General features: G+C 39.8%; 1 long non-coding RNA gene across 1 annotated transcript in view; it reads left to right on the forward strand.

Annotated features, from left to right (window-relative positions):
- Positions 1–25347, forward strand: part of LOC134799167 (uncharacterized) — a 514174-nt gene that overhangs the window by 471287 nt on the left and 17540 nt on the right. The gene's annotated exons all lie outside the window — the stretch shown is intronic.

Genomic DNA, 25347 nt, shown 5'->3' on the forward strand with positions numbered 1-25347 from the left:
GGCGGTTACACTCTCATACCAAATTAGTATGAAAGCCCCATTGTAAGTATAGTATTTTATAGGCTCTATCTAGAAGGAAGTGATCAATGATAAAAGTTAAACTCAGAGTCTTTATTAAATGGTTGTTAAACGTAATTATTTAATGGACTCTGGATTATAATAGGCACTTGGGCGTTTTCTGAAATATAGGTATATGAAAACCCGATTCTCACAGATCCCGGTGTTTTTGGGTTCTTTCAACTCAGAATCACTAGCATATTCAATTCTGATGATAAAATAAAATGTCCCAAAAATTTGTATGAAAATTGTACATTCCACTACCTACGTCACGCACATACAAGTGAAAAAAAAAATCCTACTAAAACGTGACGTAATGGAATGGACATTTTGGGACATTTTTTTTAATGGTGGGATGAAGAATGCTGTCGATTCTGAGTAGAATGAGCCCAAGAACGTCCAGATGTGAAAGAATCAGGTTTTCATTATTTATTTCTGAAAACGCTCACAGTTTATCTATTTATACCTTTACTTATTGATTTCTTCCTATTTATATTCTTAAACATAATTTACAAGGTTTTTTTCTTTATAGAAATATGGACAAAGATACGAGTTTGAATTGAAAGCAAGCAGTAGATTTTGCACTCCGTAAGGCTGCGTTTTCACCAGAGATGTGCGAGGATGCGTAGCGAAGTAGCGAGGGATCTATTTGTTAACAACCAATAGAATCACTTCACGCAAGCGTGGGATATGTAATTGAAGTGATTTTATTGGTTCTTAACAAACACATCCCTCGCTAGGCATCCTCGCGCATTTCTGGTGGAAACGCAAGCTTACGCTAGAAAACAAAAGATAACCATAACCATCAGATATATCGAACCGGACAATTTGTTTAAAAATATCCGAACAACTCGACTTTATTACCAAGTTGTTAGAGTACATAATATTTAAGCAGCCCCTATTGTATAAATATATTGAGAGCGACTAGTAAAAGGTGGCCTTTTGAATCAATTCGGAACATTGTTCATATAAAAGGTCGCTGCCAACCTGACGGCATGTAAAAACCTCGCCAAATTAAAAGACTGCGCAGTGCTACCAACCTGTAACCAGAGATCAAGACATAACAAAGACTGCCTGTAAAGGAATACGCGAGGGCAGCAGGGGATAAAGAAATCACGGCGGAACTCAGGCAAAATGTTTATTCTACAGTATCAGTTTTATGACAAACTGACAACAATAACAAATCATTTTTCACCTCAGCAGCTCGAACAAGGGACCCATACTTTGCTTCTTAAAAACAGTGAGCAAAATGCGATTTTGCTCACTGAGTGAGACAAAATGACATTCAAGTGACCTTTATGGTCAAATGTCATTTCAACATGCGGGGTCTAATACAAGTTCTAAATACTTGGATTCTATTATCTCTGTCCCTTTCACACTGTTAGCAAAAAGAAACAGATAAAAAAAAGTTCAAACGACATTCAACGGTATATTGAGGGTTTCATTTTGAGGGTAACTTCAGACCACATCGTTCCAAACCACGTACGAGTATGAATTCTTAATAATTAATTAATAAAAATAAAGTTTAAGATTTGTAAAAACTGATAAAATACTATATTTTAGGTATTTTATTGTACAATTAAATTAATGAACTCAAAAAATACACAGATTATCACGCAAAATTAATTATTTTACTTTTAAGAATTTCTACCATACGAGTAGTTGACAAAAAGTACGTATCCGCAATTTGGACCGTATCTTACAAAGTTTTTTTTTACAAAAAAAAGTTGTCGATTGAAGTGTCAGTTGATGTTCGTTATTTCCATATTATTTTACTGAAATTTATTATTAATAATAATAATAATAAAGCCATTTATTCCCACAAAAACATAAAATTTAGGCAAGAACAATAAAATTATAAAGTAATTAAAATAAATGATCACAATTAAGTACAAATTCCATTAAAATCTAAAATAAATTTAATTACAGTTTTTGGGGACCCAATTTTGGGTAAAGGCCTCCTCCATGCATGACCACGATTTTCTATTTTGCGCGAGTCTAGTCCAGGTGCCGCCGGCGAACTCTTCAATGTCGTCTCTCCAGCGTCGGCGCGGGTGGCCCTTGCGGGCTCTGCGGCGTGAATCGTTTGTCACGAACCACCAGTGTAGTACGCGCTCGCTCCAGCGTCCATCGTGTGCGCGGGCGACGTGACCTGCCCAGCGCCATTTTAGCCTGCAGGCTAAGTCAGCTACGTCTACCAGCTTGGTCTTTTTTCTTATTTCTGTATTTCTAACCTTGTCTCGTATTTTTAGTCCTAACATACTCCGTTCTGCTGCCCGTTGAAATACTTGTAATTTGTGTATTATTTCTTTATTTATAGTCCAGCTTTGACAGCCGTAGAGAAGCGTGGGAGAGACGACCGTGTCGAAAGCTTTCTTCTTTAGGGTAATGGGTAGGTTAGATTTGAAGATGTCTTTTAGCGACCAGTATCTTTTCCATGCGATTTTAATTCGACGCTCTACTTCTCCTTTAGTTTGTTCTTTAAACGTTATTTTCCGTCCCAAATAAACATACTCTTCGACGTACTCTATCCTTTTCCCCATAATATTTGTGTCTATTTTCTGACTATTTGTAATTATGCAGGTTTTGTCCATATTCATATGTAAACCGCATTTTCGACTCTCTTTGTCTAACGTTATTAGCATGTATTCTAAATGACTGTGATTGTCGCTAACGAGTACGATATCATCGGCGAATCGCAAATGGTTAAGCAGTTCGCCGTTGATATTTATGCCAATTTTTTCCCAATCTAAATTTCGAAATATATTTTCGAGGAGAGCGGTAAATAAGTTTGGGGATATCGGGTCACCTTGTCTCACTCCACGTTGTATTTTGAAGGACCTTCCTTCTCTCTCTAGTTTTATTTTAGCTCGCCCTCTTCTATATATCTCTTCTAATATATTTATGTATTTAGATGGTACTCCCTGTTGTTGTAGAGTTTTCCAAAGAGCTGCGTGTGAAAGAGAGTCAAAAGCTTTCGAATAGTCCACGAAAGCTAAATAAAGCTTTATTATTACGTTTTGTTTTTGTGTTCGATTGCGGTAATTAAACTTAATTGTTTGTATATCTTAAGAAAACATGAGTGCAGGTATTAAGTGATGAAGAAGGATTACATTTTTCAAGTCGTCTAATAGGTATGTTCTCACTGCTCAGGTGAAAAAAATTGTGTACTACACGAGATCAAAGTTATTTACATCTCGTGCGCTTTTGAGTCCCTTACTACGCTCAAGATTCTAAATTAGATTCACGAGCGTAGCGAGTATTATAGAATCTTTCGCTTGCACGGGACTCCAAATAAGCACTCGAAGAAATATCAAACTTTGATCTCTTGTTGTACAAATAACTATAAGTTACACAGTAATGTCACGTCATCAGAGAATTTAAATTTTGTTCGGCTGTAACGGTTTGCTATAAAACCTCATCAAAGTGCATAAAATATAGAGATTTCCCTAATGGCAATAGATGGATTGCCATTAGCAAAATCTCAACATCAACTCAAATCAACAATGATTAGCTCCTTTGTACGAAGTCGTCTTAGACTAGGAGTCTTTATTCAAAAACTTGTCTCTGTTGCAATCTAGCGAACATTAACGTTAGTAACTTTCAGGACCTCGGAATAGATTTCAATCGTTGCTCGTAATTTAAACTTTATGTGAAGAGTGCAAGCTTCAAAATCCCACAGCAAATTTTGACGTGGTAGGATTTTCTTGTTATTGCGTGATGTTTAAGGTTTTTAATTAAAAAGAGTCCCATTATTTTCGCGTTTACCAGCAGGATTAAGGTGGCATTACGAAAGTACAATAAAATTTTATAAAAATAACCAACGTTTTGCAAATATTTTATGACACTTTGAAATTCCAAATTTTTATTAGGGTTCCTTAGCCAAAAGGTAAAAACGGGACCCTGAATATTTGTTCCTGAGTCATGGGTGTTTTCTATGTATATGTATAAGTATGTATTTATCTACATAAGTATGTATTTCTTCGCCTAGCACCCATAGTACAAGCTTTGCTTAGTTTGGGGCTAGTTAGATCTGTGTTAAAAAAAAAATGTTTCTTAAAATAAGTGTATTGTGTTTTTTGCCTATAATTTTTATATATAACTTTTTTACTCAAATTAGCTGTTATTTATCGTTATATCCGAGCCCGCGATGCACACACGTTAACCTAAAAAAAAATGTTTCTTAAAATAAGTGTATTGTGTTTTTTGCCTATAATGTACCTACATAACTTTTTTACTCAAATTAGCTGTTATTTATCGTTATATCCGAGCCCGCGATGCATACACGTAACCTAAACAATAAATGCAAATTTACAGCTCGTATCGTATTGAATCACTATTGAATGTTGTTCGAAACTGTTCTCATTCGGCGGAGATACTCGTAATTCAAGAGATGAGTATCGCGTTATATTTATTGTACAATTTGCACAAGCATGCTGTTCCTGTTGCTAAGCGAGTGCTGGCGAGCAAACACCGTTCTCATTATCAATGTTGCAGTGCAATTAAAGGATGACTCACGTTAGATCGGGCCGTGTCCAGACCGGAACTCCCGGAGCTTACTTTTCTATGACATGACAGGCGATCACGTTTTGCTTTCCATAAAAAACGATGCGCCGGAAGCTGCGGCCCGGACACGGCCCGGTCTAACGTAAGTCATCCTTAATAGGGGCTGGCAAAAATGTTTACCCTTAATTCGTATTTAGTAGGTAAGGACATAGAGTTATATATTAGTATTCTAGGTCCATGGGTAAGGATAATAACTTCGCCTTTAGTAACGGCCGTATTCGAATGATTCTAAGAGATCATTACGGTACGACAACGATCTGTCAGAGTCAAAAAGTGACATTTTTTAACGAAAAACGTGACACAATACAATCCGCCCGCACTCTGTAGGAAAAGGGAATACGGTTACCAACGACTCGGTTGTGTTCAGAGTTGTGTCTATTTGTTATCTGACGTCTATTGCAGTGCAAAATAGGTGCTTATGCTGCTTATTGTTAGTGACTAGTTGTATAGTAGTCAGATAACGTGAGACTAGCCTATATTTTCATGACCCATTCTAGAATGGGTAATGAAAAACTATCAAAGAATTTTCTCTTGAAAATTTCCAGAATGCGGAAATTTCGAGAATTTTCTACAACTTTGCTATCCTAAGTACGAGCTGCTCACACTTAGGTTAGGTTAAGTAGTAATACCTATACTTACTACTACCAATGAGAATTGATTGTAATAGAGAGGCAAAGTCTGAGAAAAAACGTGCCCCTTAGTTTGACATCCAAAACAGATGCCACTGTACTGCGCCATATGTTTAGCGGTCACTGAATTGTCAAACGTCAAGTTTTGACAATTAGAGTTACCGCAATTTGTCCATACAAATCCATCTCGCCATCTCGTTTAACTGTCAAATTTGACGCACGAAATTGTCTTAGATTTTACGCATCTTACTCAATCAATGCATCTTTGCTACTATAGTCTGTTCGGAAAGAGAAGAGTTGTGGAATGTATTGGGCCCCATACATTCCACGTCTCTCTTTCTGCACAGACTCTACTGTGCATACGCAGCAGAAGTTGCTAAGCGGGCGAGGTGTTCAAAATTACCTTCACACGCTCTTATTCACTTAACAATAAAGTCACGTCAAGATCATTTTGAACACCTCGCCTGCTTAACAACTATTGCTGCCGACTATACGTGGGTCTACATACAGCGCGTTCTAGAACTTTCCAGCTTAGTCGGGCCTCGGGCCGTGGCCCAAATTAACCGATATCGATGGAACTCGAGCTACTAAAGTTGGAGTCACCATTTCATGGTGAAAGTGTACGATAATTTGCTTATTATTACATCATTGTACGCACCTTTGCCTACTTTGCTACTATAGTCTGTTCGGAAAGAGAACAGTTGTGGAATCATTGTACAGTCGACGTCAAAAATATGTTTACACTTTTGAACCTTACTCCTTTGTAATAAGGCAAAAAGTGTAAACATATCTTTGACGTCGACTGTACGCACCTTTGCCTACTATTATTATCGTATGGCTTTATTGAAAAAAATTACAAAGGTTATCATTATGTGTCTGTGTATCTATAGCTTAATATCTAGGTTTGACAGCCAATCCCTGGCATCCGTAGTTATTGCATGCAGATCTTTCATGCTTCCCGGAAAACGTCTCCTGGGGCATTCTTTCACTATGTGCGCAGTTGTTTGGTCTGGCGCGCCACAGTCACAGTTTGGTGAGGGCTTGTAGCCCCATTTGTGGAGGTTGTGGTTACAGCAGCTGACGTCAGACCTTATTCTGTTGAGTGTAACCCAGATCTTACGTGGCTCATCTAGGCCGGGTGGTTCTTGTATTGGGTTGATGTCGCTGTTATTGGAAAACTGAGTTTGTGTACTGTAGGAGTTCCAGCTTTCCGTCCACTCCGAGTTAACGCAGAAACTTTCAGGGCCTTGGATTTGGGAATCTGACCAGATAGGTCTACGAGATTTGAGGCGCGCGTTGGGGAGGTTATCGAGTGTTTTGTTAATGGGAAGCATTCCTTTTCTAGATTTCTCCCATTCCCTCGAGGCGGCGTGTGTTCTGCGTATATCTGGCGGCGCAATATGGGATAGAACAGGGAGCCATTGTATAGGCGTTGGTAATAAGCAACCCGTTATCGTGCGCATAACACGGTTGAGCTGGACGTCGACTTTACCAGTGTGTGCGCTTTTGTACCATACTGCGGCGCAGTACTCGGCTGTAGGGTAGACAAGAGCCAAGCTAGAGGTGCGCAAGACACAGCCTCTTGCTCCCCAGGTTGTTCCAGCGAGTTTGTTGATTAGATTCACCCTGGTTTTTAACTTCTGACCTAGATTCTCGAGGTGGGGTTTGTAGGTCAAAGATCGGTCGAGGGTGACCCCCAGGTACTTCGGGTAGAAATTATGCTGGAGTCTCCTTCCGCAAAACGTGACGTCTACTTCTCTTCGTGCTAGGCTGTTAGATAGGTGGAAGGCGGCTACTTCGGTTTTTGTGGGGTTTGGGCAGAGTCTCCATTTGGTATAGTACTCGTGGAGAGTTTGTAGATCTTGCGTCAGTAGCATTTCTCCAGTTTCGAAGTCCTTTGTTTGAACTGCGAGAGCCAAGTCGTCAGCGTACAAAAATTTGTCACTATTCGTAGCGGGCAGGTCCCGGGTGTAGATATTAAAGAGGAGAGGAGCCAGCACCGATCCTTGAGGAAGTCCGTTCTTCAACAGTCTATATCGACTTTCCCTGTCTCCAAGAAGGACCTCGATTTTGCGCGGGCCTAGCATACTTTTGAGGAGGCGGAGGGTCTTTGCCGATGGTATTACTTCGCTAAACTTGTATAGCAGACCGTCTGTCCAGACCGTGTCGTATGCCGCGCTCAGGTCGACGAAAGCTGCGAGGGTTTTCTGGTTCCTCTGAAAACCCGCCTCTATATGGCTGGTGAGTGCGAGAACCTGGTCTGCACAGCTGCGACCAGCCCGGAAACCCGCCTGTTCGATTGGTATTTCTTGATCTACCATACCCTTCAGCCGATTGTACAAAAGGCGTTCCAGCAATTTATATGTAACGCTTAGAAGAGTAATAGGTCGATAATTTGCTGCATCGTCAGGAGTTTTCCCAGGCTTGAGAATCGCTATGACTTTAGATTTCATAAAAACAGAAGGCAGGGTGGCGGAGTTATAAATGTGATTGAAGAATTCAGCCAGCCATCGGATGGCTCGTTTACCCAAGTTGGTGAGGAATTCGGGATAGATATTGTCGATACCGGCTGATTTTCCGCACTTCGTTTGCTTCAGAGCGATAGAAACCTCTTCGGGGGTGAAGGAGCGATCCAAAAGGTCATTTTGTTGTTTGGCGTGTACTGTAGTTTGGTTTTTTCGTCGGATGGTTTTCGCGAAAACTTTATCAACAGATGCGCTTCTTGTGACTTGTTTGAGACGCTCCGCCACCGCATCCGGGTGGACAGTGGGCTCCTTTCTTTCTGGTTCCGAGGCGCCACCGAGTTTTCTTAGCAGCGCCCAGCTTTTCCTACTCGAATAGGTGAAGTTCATACCCTCGACATTTTCCAGCCATTTCTGTCGGCGACACTCGTCCAACTTGGCTATCAGTTCGTTAGCTGTGTCGGCGTTCTGTGTAGCAAGATACGAGCGATACGCATTTTCGGTCTCTGAGGACCATCCGGGGATGTATTCCTTACGGAAACCCCTTGGGACGAATTTCTTTGCTGTGCTTAACACAATTCCGCAGAACCTGTTATAGTTGGATATGTCAGGTTTAATCCACCTGATGTTGGCGTCCATCTGCTGCTTGTATGAATCCCAGTCAGCTTTACTGAAGTTCCATCTCGGTTTAGGTACAGAGTTCACCAGCGGCACCTCCAAGCCTATCTTGATAAGCGCAGGGCGGTGTTGGCTTCGTGGAAAGTCATGGAGGATGGTGCGGTTAGTAGGCAGTATGTTACCCTGTTCGTCCTGGGAGACAAAACAAAGATCGGGGTTTGTATCGCGCTGCCATCTTGCCGATCGGAAAGAGCCCCTCTGTTTTGCATCAAAGACGAGATGAAGGTTTTCTTTCTGACTACATGCATTTAGGGATTCGCCATTTGAGTCGCTCGTTGAGTAGCCCCATGCAGAATGCCGGCAGTTAAAGTCACCAACGTAGATGGCAGGGTGGGGGTAGATTTTAAAAGGTGGGTCTGGTAGGATGTTGTTCGGGGGCTTGTAAATGGAAGTAATAGTAATGTTTGAAACTCTAACAGTTATGGTCTCTAAGTTACACGAAACAGACGTTTCCAAAGGCAGCACGTTTGAGAGGGACGATCTAGCATATACAGCGGAACCGTAAATAGGTGACAGGGTATAGGCTATCATATCAAAACCCGCGATTATGCCGCGGTTGTTAAACTTATTTACGCTATCTATGTGATGTTCCTGGATGGCAATCACGTCAACGTTATTATCTTTAGCTAATCTAGCGAGGTAGTCGCATTTAGACTGTGTGGACATACCTTCAATATTCAATTGTAGTATTAGGACAGAAGGTCCTAAACTTTTCGTCAGAGAGCCCTTAAAAGGACTATTTGAGCGCATTGTAAGGAAACCAAAATTGATGTATACAAAATAGCTGGGAGGCTCAGAGGGAGCGAGTTCAGCTAGCCAGGAACAGTCGGAATCTTTTAGCCGTCTTCTGCGAAGCCGTTGCCCGGGGTGGACCGCGAGGAGGTAGATTCTGACCAATTACCACCCCATTGACAATGACTTAAGTTTCAAGATGACATGTACTGGGACCGCGTCTAGCACCAGTACGTTTACCTTACTACCATTGTACCAACTAAGTGACTTAAATAATTCAGTTTTTAAGATTAGGTACCTACTAGTTAATATATTAGCCTTTAAAGTACCTATGTAGGCTCTTTGTAGTTCCAAACTTATACGTAGCTGACTGTACCATCACGCTTCGCGATTGTTATGTCACTTAGCCCTTCAAGTGGCGCCAGCGAAAACGCGAAAAGTAGTCAAGTGGCGGGGCCCCGGTGGGTGGTCAGCGTAGATTAAGAAAATTTTACAAAATCGTCGATTTAAGCTTTTCTATGTTTGAAAGTATATTAAATCACATATTGTTAGAATCAGCGTTATATAGGCTATTTGAATATAGCAATTAAATTATTCTAATGTTTATACATTTGGCCAGACTTAATCAAACTCCGGAAGAATGATATGACAGTTTTCCAGCTTCCTTGTTAAAAATGACTACCACCATAAAACTAATTGATTATTGGAGGTAATTGCTATTTCATTATCAAAGGAAGACTTTTATCTTTAAGATTAAATCAATAAAAGGGACCTAAGATACAATTTCTTTTACAAAACAACCTCTTAAGAAACAAGACTGACCTCGGACTAGGCGGTCGCTCCCGAATCAATGGTCCTCACCTACAAATTTTATACCAAGTGTTTTTGTGTTTCTTATGGTATGCTATCCTTCTCTAACTCGCTACCTAATTTTGGGCGCTAGAAGAGCGCAACTATACTTAAATGCGTTCAATTTCACCTCTAAATACATCAACACCTCATTAACCACTAACTGGTTTTCGCATCGACCATTCACGGGTTGACCGCCACTTGAAGGGCCTAGCTAAATTAGTCGTTCAATACTTGCGCTATGGAATGTCCAATTTAGCTAGGACCCTAAATGGCTTAACATTCCCGTGAGGTGACTGTAGGCCTTATTTACCTGATGATATACAGGTGTTAGGTAGTATTGTCTATTTCTTTGCTGCAGCTTTGGCTTGATAAGCAGGTAGGTAGGTAATAACCCTTCATTACCTAACTAATCTAACTATTTACCTATTATGTAGTCTATGACCCTTAGAGCATTTAGTAGGTAACTGGAGATGTCATCGCTGTCATTTTCTTTACGAAACAGTCTGCCGATTTTTGCGGGGGAGGGGACGTCAAATGTATTGCTATTTCTACGTGATTTGTACGTAACGTCAGTCCATACAAAAGTTTGCACAAATGTGCAAGTTTTTCAGCAGAGGGGTTAAGCTCTTTTAATGCTCTAAGCTATTACCCTAATTCCTCCAAGGGAGTGAGACATGATACAGGTTGCGAACAAAAATGGGATATCCATAATTCGTAGCTGCTGAACCGCCAGGTGGAGACGCCTCAGAACTTTAGTGCATCGAGTTCGCTTCGTGCTACGCTCGTGTTATTGCGAACGGGCTACGTCGCATATTGTCGGATAGCCTAACTCGGTAATGAAAATTCAATAAAGGTGACGTTCGGATGCGATGCCACTGTCAGTAATGCAGCTGCAAGTCACCTTTAAAATGACTTAATTGTCGATTTCAAAACGAGTTAAGAAAGTACCTAATAAAAATGTTGATCGCCTAATTAATATCGTTTCCAAAATGTAAAAAAAACCGGTCAAGTGCGAGTCGGACTCGCGTTCCAAGGGTTCCGTACATAAGTCCGACTCACGCTTGACTGCAGATTTCTAATAGGTTTTCCTGTCATCTATAGGTAAAGTACTATTTGTATTTTGTGTAATTTTTTCAAAATTTTAGGCCCAGTAGTTTCAAAGATAAAGGGGGGGGGGGGGGGGAGAATGGTCGGACAGACAGACGCACGAGTGATCCTATAAGGGTTCCGCTTTTTCCTTTTGAGGTACGGAACCCTAAAAAGATAAAAAAAAAATAGTTTATTCAAGTAGGCATATTACAATATGTTCTAAAAACTTTCAGTGTTACCGTCATATAACTAAAACAAACTTAGAAATAGAACATATGCCACGCGATGAGTTGAACATCAAAACACGCCAAACTAGGGTAATAATAATTTAGCTCCAAGGTTCAACACACCCCCGCCCAACTTTTAACGAGAACTAACGCGCAAACTATATAAAAGGTTCACTAAGACTTCAACATTACTTCCACAAACAACCCCCTATATATTCATACATTCATATCATAACTTTCGTATTAGAACTCCGAGTGTCTCGACACCGAAAAGCGTTCCCTACGAGTCTAATTTCAAGAAAGTTCCGAGTCATTACTGCACGAACTGTGAAACAAAGAGCTAGGCATAAAGAACCTAAAGCAAGAAACTTCGGTGAAGTATGACTGGCGAATGCATCCAAAAATACTTGAGCCTTCCATTTCCCCTTACGCGCTCTTTTCGCAACCTTAATAATTGGCCGCCCGCGAGGAGTGAGAGCTCTGCTTAAGCTGGTATTGTTTTGCGAGAGGTACGTTCAAAAACGTGGACCGAAGGCAAATGCAGCGCACCGCTCGCAATCAAGGTAATGTTGCCAGCGGCAGGTGCGTTTCGCGGCGGCGAGCCGCGAATTTATAACGGCAACACTGACAACCTGATTTATGCGCGGGAAGCATTTTCGCGGCAACAATTGCGAGATATTCCGTTCCACGCACGTGCAAATGTTGTTGGCGAACTATTTTTCAAGTTTTATTGATTCGCTGATGGGGTTTTGAATGGATATCGGTTATCGGTTGTACTACGCGGGCTATGACTATGACGGGCATTGAATTTTATTGGTGTAATATAGTGGTTATTGATGCTTATGATTGCTGAATTAGCAGTCGCATTGCCATGTAATAGGTATTTATTTTAGGTCCATTTTGTATACATTTGCCTATTTATTTTGCTTCCTATATTTCGGACAATGAGATCCACAACGCGCCCTCTACGAATGAAATTATTGCTGTCAGTTATAGAATAGAATAACTAAAATCCCTATTAATTAACATTATAAATGTGAAAGTAACTCTATCTCTGTAACTTCCAATCCGTCCAATTTACAGACGTTCGAACATGGCGGAGTAAAAAAAAGCTTTTATTAACATTTATGAGGACACAAATCAAATTATTTTTAAGAAAATAATTATTTTAACTTGTGTTATTTTAAGAAGAAAAACTACTAAGGTGCATTGGGGTAAATCCGAAGGCGGGGTAATTTTGAAAATTCCAAATATCTACTAAACTAGAAACACTTCACACTTAAGCAACACTTACGCCACTGCAACGCTAACATGGCATGTTGCTACAGTAGAAAGTGTTTCGAGTTTAGTAGACATTTGCCATTTTCAAAATTATCCCGCCTTCGGATTTACCCCAATGCACTATATTTACTTATATAAATTATAAACCTAAATAAATGAAAGAAAGAAAAAGTGATAAGGCCTCCAGTGCTTAGGCTTAAGCCAGAGGACGCCATAAGCCCTTAAGAAATTGCATATACGAGGGAACAGTCGACCCATGCCCGGGTGGCCGAGCGGTTTTAGGCATCTCGATTGCAGAGCACGCTGGTTCGATTCCAGCCTTGGGTACGTAGGGCCTACCTCGAAGCACCTTCGACGTGTTGCCTCCCTGTGACACTTACGTACGAATTTACAAGTGGAAGAGAGGCAACACGTCGAACGTGGTTCGCGATAGTCCCTCTGAAGGCCTTCGTCACTTCTTTCGTATTAGACATTTACTGGATACGGTTTATAATAGAGATGTACCGGATATTCGGTTACTATCCGGACGGTTACATTACGGACATAATAATCGTACTCGTTATCATTTTAAAACAATTTATAATTCCACAGACATGCATGCACACTCATTTCGAACCTAGAAATGAATCCGCGCGAACGATCACTACGAAACAGGTCAAAATCTGCACAATGCGCACCTGAAAAACCGAAATGTAGGTAAAGTTCCGCCGGCCGAATATTCGGCGGCCGGATACCGAATGTTAGGCCGATGGGCAGGCCGAATATCCGGTATCCGGCCAAATAACTATCCGTAGCATCTCTTATTTATAATTTATTACATTTACATTTATCTTTATTTAACTGTAATTATAAAGCGATACATTCTCGATCCATCAGCATACTATCGATCCTCGGGGCTCTCTATTCATCACGCCGAGTTTCCTCTCACAATTCATCAACTGCCCGTTCGGTTATGAAATACAAATTAATTAACACCGACTCGCTTGTGGGCGCTTTACTCCTTACGAGGCGGGTACGACACGACCGCAGATAGCTTAACACATTACATTAAGTGCCGGGAAGTAAGTGGGTGGGTTCTCTGTTCGTAGTGTTCCATTACAAAGCGGGGAAAAAGCTGGGATCGGCTACAAGCGTTGCGCTACGAAAACGTTAGTGTTGGCAGTGAATGTGTAAAAAAATTAAAGGTTATTACAGACATAACAGCGGCAAGAAGTTCCTACGGTAACACCCGCTTAAGAAGATTCTGAAGGGAACACATCAAAGGGAACACATCATATTCGGACCAAGCTAGATATCTCTTTATGGCACTTGCAACGACAATGTGGCAATATCATCGTTGTATCAAATGTATATGAAAATATGACGTTTATAATTGCACTCCCTTTGTTCTATTTAAATCGGTGCAAAGTTATCTTAGACGGCCTAACTATACAGACGACATTCAATACATGATTACAATAAAAGTGGTAGGCTTTATATAGAAATGCCACCCAAAATAAGTGAGCACAGCAAGAACAATAAATAACAATGAGCAAATATTATCCTAAAATTATTAAAAAACAGACAAAATATCTTAAAAACATACTTCATTATATCTCAGATTTGATTACAGACAACTGGACAGGGGACAGGTGAAACCAAAATAAAAGCTTGTAAAATCGTATTAAACGTCAGAATCGCACTAAACGGGTTCCACTAGTATAATTGCAAATATATGCACGGAAGAAAAAATGAGCGCGCCGCGAATATGTCACCACTTCGCCAGCCCGGAGTGATCTTTCCAATATTCATAGAATAGAAATTTCATTCTGCCTCTATCGCTCGAATATACAAGGGTGATAGACTGACAGATAACGAAATTTTTCTCTCTGGCCCTCAGTTTGACTGTGCGGTTACGATTCAAGCATTCAATTGCAGTCGCATTGTATAAATGAGGTCACAAGTCGGTACAGAGCAATCAATCTTACCACAGAACCGTCTAAAAACAAAGGCTTACGTATCGAAGTTTTGTCAGGCGCGACAAAACGATTAGATACGACAAAATTATAATGTTAATCACGATTTAGTCGAGCAATTAGCTCGTAGCCAGACCAAGTAGGCTTACACGAGTTAAGATGAGATAAAAACAACGGGTTGCACTCAGGGAGTGCCGGGAGAAGTGAAAACTCAATGACATTGTAACAGTTTTTCGATCAGGTCACGTGTCCGTCTTACGTCTCTCGAATCTTACGGCCACGTGACCTGGCGCGAGTTTAACATTTTTTCCCCATCACAAAAAGTGCACAGCGCCGCTAAAGAAGTTTTCACTTCAAAAATTGTGCCATTTTCAACCAAAACGGTACTTAAGTACTTATTGTCGGTTGTCAATAAGGCGCCATTTCCATATAGCTTCAATTTGAAATCAACCTTATCGACAACTGACAATGTGATACCTTTTAGTTGAAAACGTCACAATTATCAGCTAAATTGAAGAGTTTGTTAAGCAGGCCACTGACGAGCCTTCCAAATGGATGCCGTTACAATGGATTCATCCAAATGGACGGCATCCTAATATTAAACAATGTACGTTTTTGACATTCACGGACCGATTTTGGATTGCAGCCACTCCATTGGACAACAGTCCAATATAAAGCATACAATATACGAGCCTTCCAGCAGGAAGGCTCGTCAGTGGCCACCTTTATATTGCCGTTGAAAACTTTTATTTGGTAATTTGCCGGATTCCCCTTGCGTCACTTTAGCATACAGGGTGTAATTGTTATCAAGGAGGAGTACTGTTACAGCCTCATTATGCTATTGTTATGTTGCAATGTTGGTAATGCTACGTTTAATTGTAGTTTAACAGCTCGATTATGCTGTTGAAAGTGTATTGTCTATTTATTTTAACATAATTAAGTACCTTACCTATATTTCCAAAAGTGCATACCTTCATTATCTATTATGAATGAATTCCATGCATACTCGTACAGTGGGTATGCATTTTTGCAGGTCGATGTACGTATGGCTCATAAGCAGTTTGGCGTAGAGTTTTAATAAATTGGTTGTAATAGGGGATATTATTGCAATGTTCTGCCGCCAGAGTGCAGCACTACCGACTCAGTAAATTCATAGACTAACTTATACACACTGTGCCTTAAACTATTTTTTGACAAGTTTTCACAGACAATAAAATATGACATTGATGCATCAAGGCGGTTTGTTAACAAGGGCCTATCGGTAAACGCGAAAATCGAAATTTATAGATGGTCAAGCAAATCTTGTCAGTAAAAAAAGGCGCGAAATTCAAATTTTCTGTGGGACGATATCCTTTCGCGCCTACATTTTTCAAATTTGCCGCCTTTTTCTACTGACAAGATCTGCTTGACCCAGTATAGTTATCTGCCTCTTTATCGCTCGAATACGCAAGAGTGATAGAGAGATTAACGAAATTTCGATTTTCTTGTTTCGCGGTAGGCCATGTGATTGACGTGTGTCAATGTGGTTTGTTTACTGTATGTGCCACAAAGGTGCCACCTACGCAGAGCTTTGCCTAATATTCCCTATTGTTGGTCCTAACCCAGTAACCCAAATAATCACCTTTTGGTATAAGCCCAGCACAGCAACATATCCTATATGTTCGAAGCACAGACCAACCCCTATAGACATAGCTTATAGGACGACTCGCGGCCTCCACTCGTGCGAGCAATAGCGCTTGTAAAATATTTCACGCGCGCCGCTCCGATCAGTTGCGTCCAAATTCACGACCTGTTAACAGTGTGCGCGTGTTTACGAAAATAAATCGCAATTTATTCAAATCATGGGATTTTGCAGTGTGAAATGGTGTGGCAAGTCATCTAAGACTTCCAGTTATAAAACAGATGGAATAACATTCCACAGGTAAGTCAAAATCACTATTTTGTTGAAAATTATTTCTTGTCCGCGGGGTTCATTTTATACTGGTCAATATGGTTGTACTGAGCGGCAGTAAAGTAGCCCGTCCTTTTCCGTCAACTTGAAAATGCAATGTGCTATCCCTTTCACGTCAACAACTAGTGATGTGACGGTGATGGTTTTGTCAATTGCGGTAAATTCGTGCTTTCGCTCGAACCATAAGTATTGTACCATTTTAAGAAATGTAAAAGATAATTGTGATTCTCTTTCATTTTTAATTGAGAATAAATAAAATTGATCTGTAAAATCTATAGTTTTAATTAGGTAGTTGGTAGTTTATCTTAGTGGGTATATGTAGTATGTAGTTTAGTTTTTAGTTAGTAGTACCATTATTGAGGTAGCATCAAAATAAGAAAATGATCATATTTTAGCAGGTTTTCAGAGCAACGCCCATGTGACATTCTCCTAGTTGCAAGCGCCATTAGTTAGTAGTATAGTTTCCATAGGCTGCGTTTGCCACCAAAGTGTATTTTTGAAATTCATGATTGATTTATTAATAATAAATGAATGATGTAAATTTTTTTTAAGAAGCCAGGTGAGCAGTTAGGTCACGAGATGGACCTGATGATGAACTTTGAAGAAGTGCAAGGGAACTCGGTGATGGTTTGTGATAGACACATGTTGTGTGGGTTTGTTAGAATCCTCTAGGTGAGCAGTACGGTGGGGGGGCACGAGATGGACCTGATGATGAACTTTGAAGAAGTGCGAGGGAACTCGGTGTTGGTTTGTGATAGACACATGTTGTGTGGGTTTATTAGAATCCTCTAGGTGAGCAGTAAGGTGGGGGGCCACGAGCTGGACCTGATGATGAACTTTGAAGAAGTGCGAGGGAAATCGGTGTTGGTTTGTGATAGACACATGTTGTGTGGGTTTATTAGAATCCTCTAGGTGAGCAGTAAGGTCTTGGGTCACGAGATGGACCTGATGATGAACTGAAATGGACTCCGACGAAATGTGAAATTTATTACACATTTATATTATTTTATATTTGTTTATGTTATTGCCGTAACCAAACTAATTTTACAGATGTGCTGGGATCATATCATATAAGATCTATGAAATACCTAGTTAATAAAAAAATTAAAAATAGGCTTAAAGGGAATTACGACAAATTGTACAAGATATGTAAAATACTTCCTATACATCAAAAGGTGCAATACTTGATAGCAGTAGAAAATTGTTTTGATGATAAATTTAAGGTGTTGAAACAAAGTAGATATAGAACAAAGAGCATAAGGCTTAAAAAAATTGTACAAAATACTGCTAAAAACTATTATGGCAAAAGAACTGATTTGTTTTTGATACCAAAATTGTATAACGAAATTAACTACCTAAGGGAAGAAAATAAATGTAGTAGGGCTAAATTTAAAACTGAGTTAAAAAATACGTTATTGGATAATATACCCTAACATTTAAACTGTACTAAAATATACCTGCATTTAGTTGTTAAGTTAAGTTTAGTATTTAGTGCATAGCATAATATGTATGTCTGTGAAGATGAGCGCGATCTCGCCAACAAACTGCAATTGCAGTTTGGCGAGGAATATAATGTTTATAAAAGTGTTGTGTACTTTATGATAAATAAATTAAAAAAAAAAAAAAAAAATATACAAAATTGTCGCGTCAGTTTATTCGTAAACGTAGGTACTTATAGTGCGTCAAGCAAATCTTGTCAGTAGCAATGTAAAGCAAACTAAAGTAGGGCAACACTCAAAGAGCAGTATTGCGCTAAGAAAAGCAGCAATGTACGTCGAACCAAAACGAATATGATTTTTTTTCCGCTGAGCGCGCCCTACGTACGTCAATTCAAATTGTCACTTGCGGCTTGTTGAAAATTTTAGAAATTGTTATTTAATATGGACGGGCAATTTAAAAGCCATGTTAGTCAAAATGATTAACAAATTTGAAGATATCAAATTACAATTAGAAACGGACTATGCCATTAAACCATTCTGAGAGAACTCAAAATCACCAAACGACTCAACAATCTGCCAGGAGAGGGCTCTTAGATTCTTTGGGCACATACTGCGGTCGCCACACCACAGCCTCGAACGTGACATCATACCGGGGCGAGATGAAGGCAAGCGCGCTAGAGGAAGAGCCCCTGCAAGATTGTCGGATTCCATAAAACAAGCATGTGGTTCCATGCAGAGGGCAGCCCAAATAGCCCTTGTTCGCGATAAATGGAGGGACATAGTTATTGGTCACGATCCTCAGTCATGAGGGAACGACAAAGAAGAAGAGATGCCATTAAACTAGAATGTATGAATAAAATCATTGCTTCCGCAGGTAGATGTCCTACTAAATTTTAATATTTTATTAGATTTCTGTTGGAATTCAATTTTAATCATAGCAAAATGGAAATTGTGGAATATTTGATACTTACAATATAATATGCTACTTGTTAATGTAAATTAGTGTACTTTGCTGGATCAATATCACATACCTACCTGTGTAATATTTTGATTGGTATATATTGTACAATATACATAATAAAAATAAAACAAATGATATTTGGGTGCTTATTTAATTTAAATGTAAGAGAAGATAAGGGTCACTTTAACCTACCTACACCTTAATTCAGGGCATTCATTGAAAAAATATGAAGTTACCAAGGTTACCTGGTCACTTCAACCAAGCATCATAATACTCTGTAGTCATCTATTGCATCTTAAGCATAAAACAGATTTGTTACAAAATGTGTAATTTAAGTTTCCAAACATAAGGAGTTAACTCCTTTAACTTACAATAAACAATTCTTTGGGTAAACTAAATATTTTTAGTTTAGTTTAACAATAATTTGTCTAATTTAACCCTTGGTACCTATTTTATTTCATGGTCTAAGAAATACTATTCTTCTATTCAATTTATAATTTGTAGGGTTCTGTGGCAGGCATAAAAAAGATTCTTTATGTAGTTTGGCCCAGGACTGACTGTCTAAAGACAGAGGGAATCATACTCTTTTTCTTATGCTAAAGCTATGAGTATAATTTTCTTGGATCTGACTAACTGGCTAGTTGTGTTTGCCCGGCTAAAGTTTAGGAAATATGTTTGAGAAATATAACACAATTATAATATTGTATAATAAAAATAAAAAATACTGTTAGGAAATTTTATTAACTTGTACATTAGGCTATTCAAGACTTGTCATTTTGGAAATGTAAAAATACTTTTCTAAAATGATACCTACACTGCGTCTAGTGCTCCATATGAATGCTGACTACATTATTTTCTTTTATTGAACAAACAGGTATGTAAAGCGACTTAAAACTTCTTTTAAAAAGATACATAGGTACAGTCAGCAGCAAAAGTTACTAAGCGGGCCAGGTATTCAAAATTACCTTGACACACTCTTATTCTCTTAATAATAAAGTCGCGTCAAGATCATTTTGAACACCTGGCCCGCTTAGTAACTTTTGCTGCTGACTGTACCTGTTTCAGCAAGTATAAACTAGGATTTCCCATAGGAATATATGTGCAGTAGCTGAGAGCATGAAACAAATTAGCCTAAATAATATACTTTCTTAATGACTAACATAAGGACAACTTATAAAAGAATAATCTATTCCATCAATATTTAAGCTCTCAATATTTTTGTTACATTTTAAATAATAAATTTATTTTTCGTCTTGGTTGCGCTGTACACGTATATAAACCGCCGTAGGTAAGTATTGTCTGACTGAACTTCTAAAGAGAAACTACCTACTACGAACGCCTCATATTGAGCGAGATTTAATCCTGCAACAAACATATGAAAGGATTAGGTAATGTTGCGAAAGAACGGCGATATAATCAAAGTTCTTAATACTGTTTTAAAAGTTTACCTTTGTAAATTATGTAGTCGAATCAGTCGCTGAAAATAGTAAGATATGTGGGCCTATGGACGGTTTCCAGGACACAATGTGTGGTCTTATTGGATAGATTTAGGCATACGTTTTAATTTTATTTATGCCTTTTAACCCTAAAACAAAAAAAAACTGCACATAATCTTAAAAGTTCCCAAGTTCTTCCCATGTTCTTCCAGTACTTGTCATAACCTAAAATTTTAGTAATGTTTACTATGAACGAGTATGATTATACATTGCAGGCTTAGCTTTGCTTAAGGTAATGCACAATCTTATTAAATATCAGAAAATATCATAGGTCACAGCAGAAATATCTCTTGAAATAAAAACGATTCAGAATGTCAACAAACAAGTTGGCCACAGATAAAACACAGACGACACGCGATTTTGGAATTATTCGAACACAGTGTTGCTAGCCCGCGATTTTTCAAATTTGCCGCCTTTTTCTACTGACAAGATTTGCTTGACGCAGTATAGATGCTTTAAATAGATTATGCATGGTTGTTTAGTATGAATTAGACTAGGAAAATAATACAGTATTTTTCATTAGCATGCATGCATTGGTGTGTAGCGCCTTTTGCCTTTGTGTCAGTGACGTGGTGCCTCAACGGTACTACTGTAGAAAACAGCGTTAATAAAAACGGAATATCTGAGAGACCGAGCTTTGCACAGCAAACATAAAAAATCTAAAATGCGCGTTTTCCTAGAGTTAAAACGCCTCGCCTCCGTAAACCCCCATATAGCAAATTTCATCGAAATCGTTACAGTTTTTCTTATGTTTACAATCTTAGCTCATTAATAATATGCAAAGTAACATTTTTAGATACATTTTTAAAGTACCTAATGAATGATTATATTGTATGAATATTCTGAAGTAATTAATCTGTGGACTTTATTGATAACAATTATTTTACCACATCAGATTACGGTACCATTGGTACCAGTACCACTGCAAGTAATGAACATGTCCCATCCCTACGCTTACACGTGTCAGCGCGCCACGACCAATCGCAACGCCGGGAGCACCCCTCCCGCGCCTCACAGTTTGGTGATTTGCGTCGCGAACAAAATGGCCAATATTAGGTTTCTAGTCGGGTGTTCTGTGGTTCGAAGTGTGTGGTGGGCCGGTGAGGGAACTACATTATTAGATGAAGCAATGACAACGCACGGTGTGGAAAAATATGGACTAGAGAATGGTACAATTCAGATAAATGATGCGTTCCATGTCCACCAGGGCGGCGCCATAGGTACATGTAATTACTTATTACCAATAAAGAATGAGTATGAGTATGAGTATGAGAAGAGTCGTGGAATGTATTGGGCCCCATACATTCCACGACTCTTCTCTTTCCGCACAGACTCTAGCAGTAAATAATATACGTTAAAAATAAAAATCTCCCTGTATGATTAGTGAACTTGCACGAAGATCTTATCTAATTCCAGTTGTCTGTGGTTCTGTGAGTGAAACTCAGAATATTATTGAGCACTAGAAAAAAATGTCACCGTGACGTAATGATTGTTATCTAGAACGTAGTGATTATATGCTCTTTGTGTTTATCTAAATTGTCTCCGTGATATTCATATTCTCCTTGTACTTATCTCTCGAATTCAGATCTATATTCAGTTTCAGATAGATAATTAGCAAGGTCTTCGCGATATTCCAAGAATCTTCTGTATCGGAAAGTAGGTATATAATAAGGTCATTGTGAAGAAGTACGGGCATAATTATAACATTTTTGGTTGGGATGTTGGGAAGACCGTCATAGAAGAACTTTCTTATGCGTACTTCGCCCAGACACAGTCAGAAAGCAAGCTTTGCTCCTTCTAATCTGCTCTACCGACCTTATGTAAGTGAAGTATGCTTGAAGTAAGCTTGTAGACGGTCTTACCTGATAGACGGTCTTCACCACAATGACCTCAGGTACATTGTTCTCGACCAAAAATAACGGAAAAGTTCAAGTCGGACTAGCTTGCAGCTAGCAACACGATCAACTAAGTACCTAGTTACCTATTTCCTCAAATAAGACACGTACAGTAAGTAGATTGTCAGACCGCGCGAGGCTTTTGGCGGTACCCCGCGGTAACCCGGGAAGCCGGTTACTGCATGGCTACATGCCCATCCTTCGCCCAATACTGGTACTTTCTTGGATCCGGCCTCCCTTAGACTGGCGACTGGTTTGCGACTCGGGGTTTCGGTGTGTACGCCACACATATGCTCTTGATGTGGCACGGATGTGGACCGACTGGGACACCACGGATTATCATATCAAAAAAGTGCAGACCGTTTTTCGAGACATGCGTCGCTTAATGACATAATCATATATAAAAAGAATTGCTCGTTTACAGGAATTCGATAGATTAGATAGCTAGATGAACCCTGATTGTTTATTTACTTTTTTTAACACATTTTTTCCTGCGTAAGTATAACTAGCTTATCGCTTTTCCCTAATCAGACAGGACAGGTGCTTAAGGAAGCTCGTATGGTTTTAGTCGACTTTTTTTCAGATGGAACAACCTCCGTGGTGGGCGTACAGCGTTTTGAGCCTCCTCGTCTTTGTCGGCCTCCTTACTTTGAACTTGATCGTGAACAAAATAAATGGTAACAATTTCAAATACCTACAGCTGTAGTGCATAATTGTTTTCCATCGTATTTTCTCGGAAACGTTCGTACTCACATATTTATCATGCTGCATCAGTCAACCTCATTACTTTTTGTACCGACAGTCCGAGACTGACTGAAATAGCAAGACACGTTCGTACGTTTCCGTGAAAAAACGACGGAAAATAATTATGTTCTACATCTGTATTACCTTTATTATTGATAAGATTTTCGTATTGGTGGTTTCGTAATGGTGGCAAAATACAGGCGTTTATTTTGCCACCATTTATAATAAACTCTTGATGATTGGGCGGTGCGTAGTTGGTTGGATTTTAAGTAACAGTATCGAATTAAAAAGTTTAAAAATTTTCAGCGGCACGAATCGAGGATAAATTTGCACTTATGATGGCGAAGGCAGGTAATACACAATAAAGAAATACTTTTACCCAGTACCTATGTAGCTAAGTAACAACTCTTTTGCTTTGCGGGTCTCAACTAATCCACTAAATATCTCAGAATAATCTTATAGGTACTGATCGACCGAGTCCCAATTTTAACAAAGCAGATGGTGAGTAATAAGCTTTTGGGTAACGTAACGCATGAATTGTAAGGGGCGGCACTGGGCTAGCAACGGCTTTGGTAAGCAAAGCCTTACGAAATACCCCTTCCAAAACCCTCAAAGGGGATACCATTGGACCGGTCCCTGTCTGCTTAGTGTCAATGTTAAGTTTCGGGCCCTATACGTATTAAACACCCATAACTCAGAAATAAATACCTATTTGTGTTTTCCACACAAACATCGCCCCCATTTCAAAGTACTAACTACTAATATCTAATACTTCTGTTTAAAGGCAACAACTATCCCGAAGAAGCCACCCTAAAAGAAGTTGAAAGTCCAGGCAACAATCACCCCGAACCATCATCACATCCACCCAACACAAAATGCGATACACAGTTCAAAACCATAGACGCCACACCAGTGAGTGGCATAGACGTGAACATTACCGAACCTAGCGAAGTCAATCAGTACCAGACTATAGATGGAGCAAGAGTCAATGTAACTGCGCTGAACGAGGAGCCTAGAGAGATATCTATTATTGGTAGAAACATTACCATCGAGAGTGGAACCATAGAAGGTAGAACCGTGGAGGCTAGAACCGTAGAGGGTAGAACCATGGAGGGTAGAACCATGGAGGGTACCGCAGAGCCGGGGACAGATGGAGAAAATACGGAGCCAGCGCTAAACAAGTGAAAAGGTTAATAATATTCCTCAGGAGGAAAAAAGCCGATTGTTAACTTATCTGCTTTTGGTAAACTGCCAGCGACTTCGAGCAACACCGGCTCCATACGTCGGAAGGGAGGAGCCCAAGCGGTATCTTACCGTACAAATCGTTCAGCCATTTTTTGCGGGGGGACACGTGCACATGGTCGCACTTCTACTTACTACATACAAATCCTATCGGACGACACAAATACATAGAAAATGACACATGTCAAAGACAAATCTTGCACACGTCGATCTCTTTTTGTGTACGGATGAGTCACAACCGCGCTAGTTGTGTGCATGCCTAGTTGGGCATGTGCTTCGACAGAGGAGAAATAGTGCAAATGCCGACTCCCTTCCCGGTGTTGCTCGAAGTATCAACTAATATCGAATACTTCTGTTTATAGGGAACAACTATCCCGAACAAGCCAGCCTAAAAGAAGTTGACAATCCAGCCAACACAAAATGCGGCACACGGTTCAAAACCATAGACGCCACACCAGTGAGTGGCATAGACGTGAATGTTACCAAACCTAGTGAAGTTAACCAGTACCAGACCATAGATGGAACAAGAGTCAATGTCACTGCTCTCTGATACAGATGTACTGCATAATTATTTTCCTTCGTATTTTCACGGAAACGTACGAACGTTGCTATTTCAGTCAGTCTCGGTACAAAAAGTACTGAGGTTGACTGAAGTAGCATGACAAATACGAAAGTTTCCGAGCAATTACGAAGGAAAACAATAATGCACTACATCTGTATCTATCATAGGAGGGTAGAACATTGGAGGGTAATACCTTTAGAGGGTAGAGGTAGAGGTAGAGGCGGTACCATGGAGGGTACCGCGGAGCCGGGGACAGATGGAAAAAATACGGAGCCAGCGCCAAACAAGTGACAAGATAGTTCAGCGGTGTCACGCACACGTACCTATTCGAGCCAATCGTGCTGTCTAACCCAACTGTTACGACCAATCGCGCGCGTGATGCGAACACATCATCCAATCACGTTGTGCTGCGCGCGTACTGGCACCATTCTTAGTGCCCGTAAGGCCCGTCTTTAGATATATTTCGCTGCCGCAATATTACAGGGTTCTATATTTCACTTTTATCGAACTGAAATTTAAACATTGTCAT

Source organism: Cydia splendana, chromosome 18, assembly GCF_910591565.1.
Source record: "Cydia splendana chromosome 18, ilCydSple1.2, whole genome shotgun sequence".
Taxonomy (NCBI): Eukaryota; Metazoa; Arthropoda; class Insecta; order Lepidoptera; family Tortricidae; genus Cydia; species Cydia splendana.